The 10225-nt window shown below is 39.1% G+C and overlaps 1 protein-coding gene across 1 annotated transcript in view; it reads right to left on the bottom strand.

Annotated features, from left to right (window-relative positions):
• Window positions 1–491: 491 nt before the first annotated feature.
• KCNA6 (potassium voltage-gated channel subfamily A member 6) overlaps window positions 492–10225 on the bottom strand; it is a 35920-nt gene continuing 26186 nt past the window's right edge. The window contains exon 2 of the mRNA XM_016150130.2: window positions 492–1259. The gene's annotated coding sequence lies outside the window, so the exon portion shown is untranslated. The remainder of the gene's footprint in view (window positions 1260–10225) is intronic.

Here is a 10225-nt window from a genome sequence, read left to right as displayed (position 1 = left end):
GAAACCCATCCCCCACAGTGGAATCTGATGCAGAATCCTTTTAGTATAGAAGCATTTTAACTGTATATATTAACCAGAGTCAACACTGCCTTCATTCATATCTTTACCGTCTGATTCGCCAGACATTTTATGAGTAACAATTCTGTGTCAGGTGCTCTGATAGACATTAGGTGGGCATGTGGCTAGGAATGTTGTCCCAGTTGCCAAGACATCTGCAGTGTGGCAGCAAAGCCCCAGCACTCAGGACATATCTGGAAGGATATGGGAATTAAAGCCAACTGTAACCCCAGCAACACCGAGTGAGGAAAGTAAATTCAGGGCAAGAAAATCAGCCTCACATATTTTGTCACTAAAAGGAAAAGCTGCTAAGGGGAATGTCACTGTCCAGAGTATGTGGCTGGGTCTAGGGAGAGGTGAGTAGGTGGGAAGGAGGGACTTCCCAGAGGTGACCTTGCTCTCCTTCCTCTCAGGACAGGCCAGGAGTGAAGAGTTATTAGTGACAAGAAAAGCAATGCGGGTCACACATTAGAAAGTTCTACCTGCTCCTGGGAGACCCTGCACAGAGCATCATCTGGACCCTGGGAAAACCACAGGAAATGCAACTCGGATCTTGACATTTGCCCACAGGCTTGTATACATGTGAAGCAGACAACTCCTAGGCCATGGATTACACATCTTGCTTTCTTGGAGAGTGTCCCCTATCCCAGGTGGGATCACTGAGGAGGGCAATTAAGCACCTTTTATGAGGATCTGTAGGTAGCACCCGGGAAGCTGCCTGGGTGCTCCAGCATCTTGAATACCTGCCTGCTTTTGTCATGACTACTTGATTTGTCTGATTAACTTAGCTGTCAATGTTTTCACACAGCAAAACATATAGCTTCCAAGACTTTGCCATATATTTATTGGTTAGTCTTCCACGGCCACTTTTTTCCTAGGCAGGTCTGTGGCATGCACTTTCTAGCATCTTTGATCTTTGACCTCCCTGTACCTGGTCTCTTTTGCCCAGGCCACCAGCTTTCGTCTCCCCCTATAGTCTCACTCCAACATCTTGGGCCCCATCTTTCACACCGGTGATTTCGGTTTCAGCTTCTTCTAGTCTGGTCACTGCTGTGGGAGGCCACTGGAGGGGTGTCAGACTGCATTGCCCAAGGAGGGATCTCATCTTCTGGAGAAGTTAAAAGGTCCAGGCCCTCTCTGTCCAGCCGCTATCAGACCTATGTGTAGGTCTCCTCGCTCGGACCACTGTGCCAGCCTTTTCTCTGCCAGGAAGGAGAATCAGAACAAAAGGAAGTATAGTTAGTGATATGAGGGTGAGCTCCAAGAGGAATGGCACCAAGAAACCTGAGAATGCCCTCCAGCTTCTCTGCTTAGCTCTTCTGGCATTTGCATAGGGGTCCCCCACCCAGCCCTTACTTCTAGGCTCTCTGGTTTGCTCAAACCATACCTTTCACCCCTCAGGCCCCACAGGGATCCCTGCAGCCCATCAGCCACTGCTGAGCACATGCGACCTAAAGCCACCCTGCAGCAGTTGCTTTTATATACTGCGCTTTTAATTATCCACCTTGAGCGGTCCCTTAGCAACCCCATGAATTATGTCCAAGCATTCTGTTTGACTTTCCAAGCCCTGGAAAGTGAAGTTTTATATAATCTACCCAGCTGGAGCCTCTGTTCCCAAACAGTGGGTCCACCTTGGTCCCAGGGGCCCATCCCTAACAGTCAGTGTGTATCAGGCATATCTTCCCTCCATGAAAGTGTTCTTGCCATAGCCTGGCTTCTCCCTCACCCCTTCCACCAGAATGCTCCCTTCTCCCGCCCGTGGTCATCAGCCCCACCATGTTCCAGGGCCAGCGCAGCCCACCACTTCTCCGATTTCCTGACACCTTTACAGTCTGTCCCTAAGACTTTAAACATAATCGTTTTCTATTTCAAAGGATGTGAGATTTGGGGCCCAAAGTTCTGTGTTCCATGTCTGCGTCCCCCATGCCTTGGGCAAAGAATGTTAGGCCCCTCTCTTATCCATCCAGATATGATTCATGTGACTCAATAACTATCACTAAGCCCTTCAAGAGCAGACTGAGGTGTGGTTAAAAATAAATAAAACCAATAATTGCTTGCAATTCTACTCCTGCACGCATACAACAGTGATGACAATGATGAGGTGCGTTCCCAGCTTCTCATGGCTACCGCAAGGACCAAACGTTTCTGAAACCGCTTTTGGAAAGGGTAAAGAGATACAAAAATGCCAGCAGATATTGTTGTGCCTATGCAGTAAACCCCTGTGAAATGGAAAGATTTAATATCTATAATTTTAATTATGTGAGAGCAAGCCCCAAAGTCCATAAAATGGAATAATGTGTGTGATTTTTCTAAAACACAAATGTGACCCAAATGAGTATTGCAAGCCTGAGGTTCTCGGGGCAGCAGTTTGCCTCATGGCTGACCATCTAGTGTCAGACTCACAAGGACGTCGCTCTCTGCTTCCCACTGGCTTTGTCCATCTGCAATAACTTCTGCCGAATGGTTAAAAACGAAATGAAACAGAACCAGAAGACTTGTTTCTTTGGAAAATTCCAGTGGTCAAGTGAAAGATAACATTTTAGCAAATGGTAAAAATGCAGTTTTTTGTTGTTTCAAAGGAAAGTGAACAGAAATCTGATTGTTCTCACAATCCCGTGATCATGAGAAACCTTTATAAACACTTCTGCATTGAAATGTGAAGCTGTGTCAAGTGTCTGAACACAATTTCCAAATGCCAAAGGTCTGCGTTAGGCTCAGTTCTTGTGATATGAATGTAAATTATACACTGTGGGCTTTATCCCGGGGTGGTCCTTTTATACCACAGTGGGTTGAGAAGCATATGGAGAACAATGGTGGACGGTGTAAGAGAGCGAACTTCTTATTTTCCATGGTAGGAAGTCAACTTTTCTAAGACATGACAAATAAGGGGAACAGAAGAAATGCGGCTGTATTATTGAGAAATACAGTGGAAAATCTAGAAGAAAAAGCTAAGAGTTGAAAAAGATTATTTCTGGAGGGTGCAAGATAGGAATAGGGCCAGGGACTGTTACAAAAATAACATTAAATAACATCGTTATAAGCCTTGTTTAAATATTTTATCTTTTAAAGCTCAGGCTAATATTTTAATTTAAAGGAAAAGAAATAACACACGAAACTTTCTAAAAATGGAAAGATACAAGTCTCTAGATTAAAAAGCTCAAGTTCTAAGGTTGTCCGATTTTGCAAAAACAAATAAATAAAAACAAGAGGAGACCCAGTTAAATTTGAATTTCATAAACAAAGAGCAATCTTTTAGTAAAATTATGTCCCAAATATTGCAATTTATCTGAAATTCAAATATAAGGAGCTCTATTTTATCTATGCCCAACACATGCATACCACGGTATATAGTCAGAATATCGCAGAGTATTGGGATAAAGAGAATATGTTGACAACTTCCAGATGGAGAAATGTCATACACCAAAAAATCAGAAAAGCGTTGACTTCTCACAGCAAGATTAGAAGTTTGAAAGCAGTGGATCAATGCCTTCAAAATTATGAAGAAAAATTATATCCGTCCTGGAGTTTCACACCCATCTATTCATTAATGAAGTTTGAGAATTAAATAAAGGGAAGTTTCAAAAATGTACCTCCCCTTACCCTCCCTTAGAAAACTAGTGGAGGATTTGCCCCACCAAAAGAAGAAACAACCCAAGGGGGAAAAAAAAAAGATGTAGTGCAGGAAAATGGAGATCCAACAAGGGAGAGAAGGAAGGGAGTTCCCAGGACAGAAGCTGTGACTAGGCAGGGACACAGTAGGCGAGACCGGAGTGGGAGAATGGAAGGAAGGCTCCAGGGGGGAAAAGCGACCATTAGAAAGCCTGATGCACTTGATCACACGGAAAATGGTGTTTAGACGGGGTTTCCAACTCGGTGAGAGAGTTCAGCAAAAATTATAAATAGGTACACAGAAAATTAAGCAAGTGGAGAAAATTAGGCAATTATTAAAATATTTATAAGATATTAAATGAACATTATCATAATATACTATTTGGCAATGCAGAAAATAATATTTGACAGTAATAAAAATGTAAACACTACACAAGGACTTAACAAATAAATGATGTTGGAAGCAAAGAAAGTGGGTATATACAAAGAGAAGAGGTAATGTGTCATCACCCAGAGTGAAAATCAGTTCTTACAGCAGTTCACATGGCCCTACGCCATCATATCACCTCAAATTAGCACTCTAATTTTATACTGTATTGTTCTCCCCTCATTCACCTTGCTCCAGCAGTAAGGGCCTCTTTGCTGTTCCAGTCCTCAGTTACTCCATATGTCCTCCCACCTCAGGGCCTTTGCACTTGCTGTTTCCTTTGCTTAGAATGCCCTTCCCCCGCAGGGATCGCCTTCCCGTGTGATCTTTGCTCCAAGCCATCTGCCTCACCTCCTTATTTATCATTGCATTTCTTACCCAACATTCCATACATTACCCCAACGGATGCTAATTTTTCTCTATATTAACCTATATAGAACTTCTATATAACGAAAAGGTTAGAGTGATATTTTATTTAAACATTTGCTTATTCTCCCCAAAGGAGTGAAAGCTCTATGAGGGCAGGAATTTATATCTGTTGATGATTTGTTCACTAATGTACCCAAGCTCAGTGGCCAGCACTAAGTAGAAATTTTATAAATACTTGTTAAATGAAAAAAGAAATCAAGAAATAGTAATGCAAGCATTTATTGAGGGAAACAAAAGTAAACGCCAGAAACAAACTGTTAAAAAATTGAAAGTGGTTGCCTCTGAGGACTGGGGCTCATGGCAAAGAAAGGGACAGGGCCTGATGGCTTTCCTCGGAAGCCTCAGGAGTATTATTTGGCTTTTTAGACTATGAGCATGTATCACTTTAATAAAAAATTAAAATAATTTTTTTAAATATGCTGTTTTTACCTCCTTACCCAAGTTGTATTTTATTCCAATACCAAAAGATAGTGATGACCAGAGTACCCTTCTGTATTAGTAATCCTAGAAGTCATCTACTTTCTCTCTGACCCACCATCAGGCCTGATGGTCTCACCTCCTCCATAACTCTCAAATCTAACCACCTCTTTCAATTTCCATCACTACTTCCCTAGTGTCATCCTTCGACTTGGATGATGGAAAAGTTTTCTATCGGGTCCACCTATATCCATGCAGTCCATCCAATGTATTACATGGTGACCAGACAGATATTTTTTATGAACAGAAATCTGATCATATCATTCCACTACCACCTGCTTCAAACATGCCCATGGCATCTTGCTGCTCTTATGTTAAAAACAAAACAGACCTCCCTCCCACCTTGCTCCATGCTCTGACTTTAATTTGATACCCCAGTCTCATACTCACTCTGTTTTCCCACTTTACAGCCTTTGGACATGCTGTTCCTTGTTCCTGGAATGCTGTTTCTATAACCTTTGCCTATTTGCCTACTGTTCATCATTCAAATATCAGCTAAAAAGACACTAAGTCAAACCCTCCTATTTTAGGCTTCTATAGAACAAGTATGCGGGATATCTGAACTTAAAGACACTTGCCACAGTTGCAATTTTACATTTAGGCTTATTGGATTAACATCTGCCTCCACCCCTACCATCAACACACACACACACACACACACACACACACACACACACACACTCAAAAGCTCCTTTAAAAAAGGAAATTATTTCATTTATCATTATATCCCCATTGCCTATCTATAGGTAGGAACTCAATAGATATACACTGAATAATTTATTGAAACACTATCTTTTACTACTGTAACAACCAATATGCATGTACTGCTTGGGTATTTATTCATCTGTCTCATCTTTACCCTAAAATTCTAGGACTGGGCAACTGAAACTGCATGCTTTAAAAAAAAAATCCCTGCCACTCACTTTTCTCGATACTTCCAGTTCCTATCTACACTCAAAATTTTTGGAAATGTGTATTGACATGAAAGGTACAAAAGATTATGTCTTGTATGAAAATTCTATCCTAGAGAGCTGACATATCACAAAATTTTTTCTTATAATTTGCCTTTTAAACATAATCATCCATGATGTATTTCCAACACCTCACATATGATCATTAAATGTTAGCTTTCCTCATAATTTAACATGGATTCAATTGGCTGAATTCCAGGGCACGGAAGATTGAAGCTGAAGGTTCAGAGCCTTCAGCGAACCTGACGACTTTTACCTTTTCTCAACTCTATTAATTTTAACACCTATGTTCAGTGCTGGATAGTTCTCTGTTTCCCTCATTTTTTATAAAATAAGGGCAAAAAGGCAAAAAAAGGCCAATTATTTCATATGCATATACAGAAACTATGGTAGCACTGGCTGGCTGACAGGGCCACCATAAGAATGACCATTTGTCAGCTAATGAGCAAAATTCCAAATCCAGCATGAGGTAGAGGGCTGGAGAGTCTAAATTTGAACATCTAATGTTGAGCACCAAGTGTTTACATTCCTTTTGCAGTTAGGGGCTACCTTAAAATCCAATATTAATTTAACCCTTTGCTGAGTAGAACAAGTTTGAATTTATCCATTTTTTCCCTTCTACTTATTCAGAATTATATGATAAACCAAATATTTTTTAAAGCACCTTCTAAAGAACAGACTATCAGTTTGTCTTCCTTTTACATTAACTCCTCTTCAAACACAAGCTAAAATGGCCTTGGGGAGTCCTAATTTTTTAATGTCTGCAATAAAATACAATTGAACAACTAAACCTGAGAATCCTCATTTTTTTATAAGAAAACCATAAGGGTTTACATAATTTAAATTGCTTTTATTTAAATGTGCAGAATAAGAGATACTTTTGTATTGATCATTATACTCTAGCCAGATAAAACTTCTTTTTGGCTCATTTTTGCAAAATATTGTCTTCCTAAAGCAATGTAGTTTAGTTAAAGATACATTCTCTCATATCTTTGGCTGGATATTTGGAATACATTAGGCAATAAAACATAAACTCAAATTCCCACTAGCCCCTATTATCTCTAATCTTCAACATCTCTGCATCCCACTCACTTTCATGCATGTATTTTTAAAATACTTTTGTCTTTGCCCCTCTGGCAATAGCCATTGGGGGGTCACATCTTTTGGGCTGCAGTCCCCAGAGCCTGGTCCATGCCAATTCCAAGGGGAAGCCTGGGATCAGGATCTGAATGATTCTGCTTCTTGCTGAACTCAGTGAGAACCATTGACCATCTAAATCTCATCATGTCTACACTTGTTACTCTCATTACTGTTTTCAAAGTTAGGCTCAATAGCTTTCCCCCCAATCATTTCTGCCATTTCTGTGAGTGATGTGGAATTTGGGATTCCTTGAAACCTTGAGCTCGATAAAATTTTCTGTTCTTCTAGGGTATGTCACCAAAGCCCTATGCACATCCACAAAGTGGAGAAGTAGTATGTAACATGTCTAGGGCTATGGTTTATGGTAGATACTCAACAGGAAAATTAGCAGGACACTCTCAAGTCTCAGTGTCTACCATTCTCTACCCCCACCTAGTTTTATTGAGATATAATTGACATATAGCACTTTATAAGATTAAGGCGTACAGCATAATGACTTGACACATATATTGTGAAATGATGACCACAGTAAGTTTAATTAACATCTATCATCTCATATAATACAAAAACTTTTTTTGCCTTGTGATGAGAACTTATAGGATTTACTCTCTCAACAATTTTCAAATGTACCACACAGCAGCATTAACTATAGTCACCATGCTATACATCACATCCCCAGGACCTATTATCTTACAATTTGAAGTTTGTACTCCTTGATCCCCTTCATCCAATTCCATCACCCACCAACCCCCACCCCTGGTAACCACAAATGTAATCTCTCCTTTTTTTTTAGTTTGTTGCGGGTTTTTTGTTATTGTTGTTTTTCTTTATTTAGATTTCACATATAAATGAGATCATACAGTATTTGTCTTTCTCTGATTTATTTCACTTAGCATAATGCCCTCAAAGTCCACCCCTGTTGTCACAAATGGCAAGATTTCCTTCTTTTCATAGCTGCATAATATTCCACCATTATCTTTAAGAGCAAGTGTACATTATATTCATCAATGAAATGCAAATTAAACAGTATACTATTCGATGGCCATTAAATTAACAGTAAAGGTGGCCATCCACAAATAGAATATTCAGAACTGGTTGGGTGCCATAAATACTGATTCAGAGCCAGTGATTTCTTCTATCTGTCTTTCAATTTTTATAACCACCAATTATCATTTTTCAAGATGATAATTTTCTAATCATAAAAAATACGAATTTGTGGCAAACAATTCAGGCACTGCAGAAAATGTTTAAAAGAAACTGAAAATGATGCATGTCCCCTCAACCCAGAAAAAAGATCCATTGCTTTTTGAGTCACACAGAGCTGAAATTAGCCCAGTTACTTACCTGGTGCCTCATCTGACGAGTGGAAATAATGACTGAAGCTGCTGCACAGGGTGAGGATTTTATATAATATTTGTATGCAGCACAGAGTTTAGTAACTGGTAACTATGAACATCACTGTTATTGATATAAATCCACTCTTTTTTTTTACACACACATACATCCATGTCAATGTGCACTTTTTATGTTCCCACAAAATGGCTTTTGTGTGCTGAAAAGATTATTTAGAAGATACATTGTTTTGATAAATAAATATTTATTAAGGTTATAAATCTTTAAATTTAGTTCTTCCTGAAGCTTAAAGTTCAATTGACAAATTTTTTTATTCTATTCATAAAGAGTTTTCCAAAAGCCTGAACTCATTGAGTCTTTAAAAGCAACAAGATGAGGAGAGCCCCTTGAAGGGTATGTGTCCCCCCAAATCCATATGCTGAAGTCCTAACTCTCAGTGTGCTGTTTTTGGAGATGGGGCCTTTAAGTAAGTAATTAAGCTTAAACAAGGTCAGTGGGGTGGGGCCATGGTCCTGAGGGATTGGTGTCCTTATAAAACAGGGAGAGACACTGGACATTTGAGGTCAGTAGTAGGAAAAGAGCAAGGGCCCACACACCACTAGAAGGTTAACATCCCTAGAGATAACCGGAATTTGGAGGGTTGGCTGTTGGGTGCATAAAGGTGGCCAGACCTGAAGTTTGGAGCTCCTAGCCCAGCAATGAAGTTGCAGAGCCACAAATGGGTTTACAAACTGAGATTTATACCCAGTCTTAGAGTCATCCAATTTAGCAAATAAAAGTACATGATCTGTAGTTAAATTTGAATTTCAGACAATTTTGCAATATTTGGGACATTCTTATACAAAAAAAAAAAAATATTCACTGTTTTCTGGAATTCAAAGAAACTGGGTATACTATCTTTTATCTGGCAACCCTACCCAGTACAGGAGCAATTTCCTGGAGGGCATTTTAGTAATACATGTCAAAACATTTAAGGCACATGTAATTGTTAGCATAGCAATTCTACTTCTAAGAACTTACTCACAAAACATCATTAGATAATAGAAAAACATGTACAGGTAAGGGTATTATCAGTGTATTACTTATAAACATAAAAAAAGAATTAATAAAAGTGGTTATGGTATTTTTATTCAAATGTATGCAGCCTCAAAATCTATAATTATTAATATTTTAAAACATCCAGAATATAACACTAAACTTAGTCAATAAAGTAATTTTAAGTTTGATATACTAATAAAGTAATTAAGTTTGATTAAGTATTTTATATGTATTGCTCACACACACACACGCACAAACACACACACATATGAAAAATATCTGGTTAATTATACCAAGATGTTGACAGGAGTTCTCTCTGAATTGTGAGATCACTGGTGACTTTTACCTTACTCTACACCCCTTTATGCATATATTATTTTAGTAATCAGAATAAAGCATAAAGCTATTACAATTTTGGAAATAAAAGTGCGGGTAACTTTCAAAACAATAATTTTGAAAAATCATTCTTTGATAATCCCATAGTCTTAGAATCTGAAGTAGTGAGTCCACGCTGGACTCAGGGACTCCTTACCAAAAGCTGTGGGCATGCTCCTCGGCCTGTCCTGGTGCTGTTCTCTCTAAGCTATTGTGTCTTTCTCTGGCTTAAGCTACAGGAGAACCTGGATATATATTTGCTATTTTTGTTTATTTGTTTGTTTAGGGGGAGTTTTTATTTTTTGGCTACCCAATATCCATTTTATACTTCTTTTCATTACAATGCACC

The sequence above is a fragment of the Rousettus aegyptiacus genome, unplaced genomic scaffold (genome assembly GCF_014176215.1).
Source record: "Rousettus aegyptiacus isolate mRouAeg1 unplaced genomic scaffold, mRouAeg1.p scaffold_m13_p_2, whole genome shotgun sequence".
In the NCBI taxonomy this organism is placed as follows: domain Eukaryota; kingdom Metazoa; phylum Chordata; class Mammalia; order Chiroptera; family Pteropodidae; genus Rousettus; species Rousettus aegyptiacus.
The sequence above is the reverse complement of the archived record's forward strand: the minus strand, read 5'-3'. Positions and strand labels throughout refer to the sequence as shown.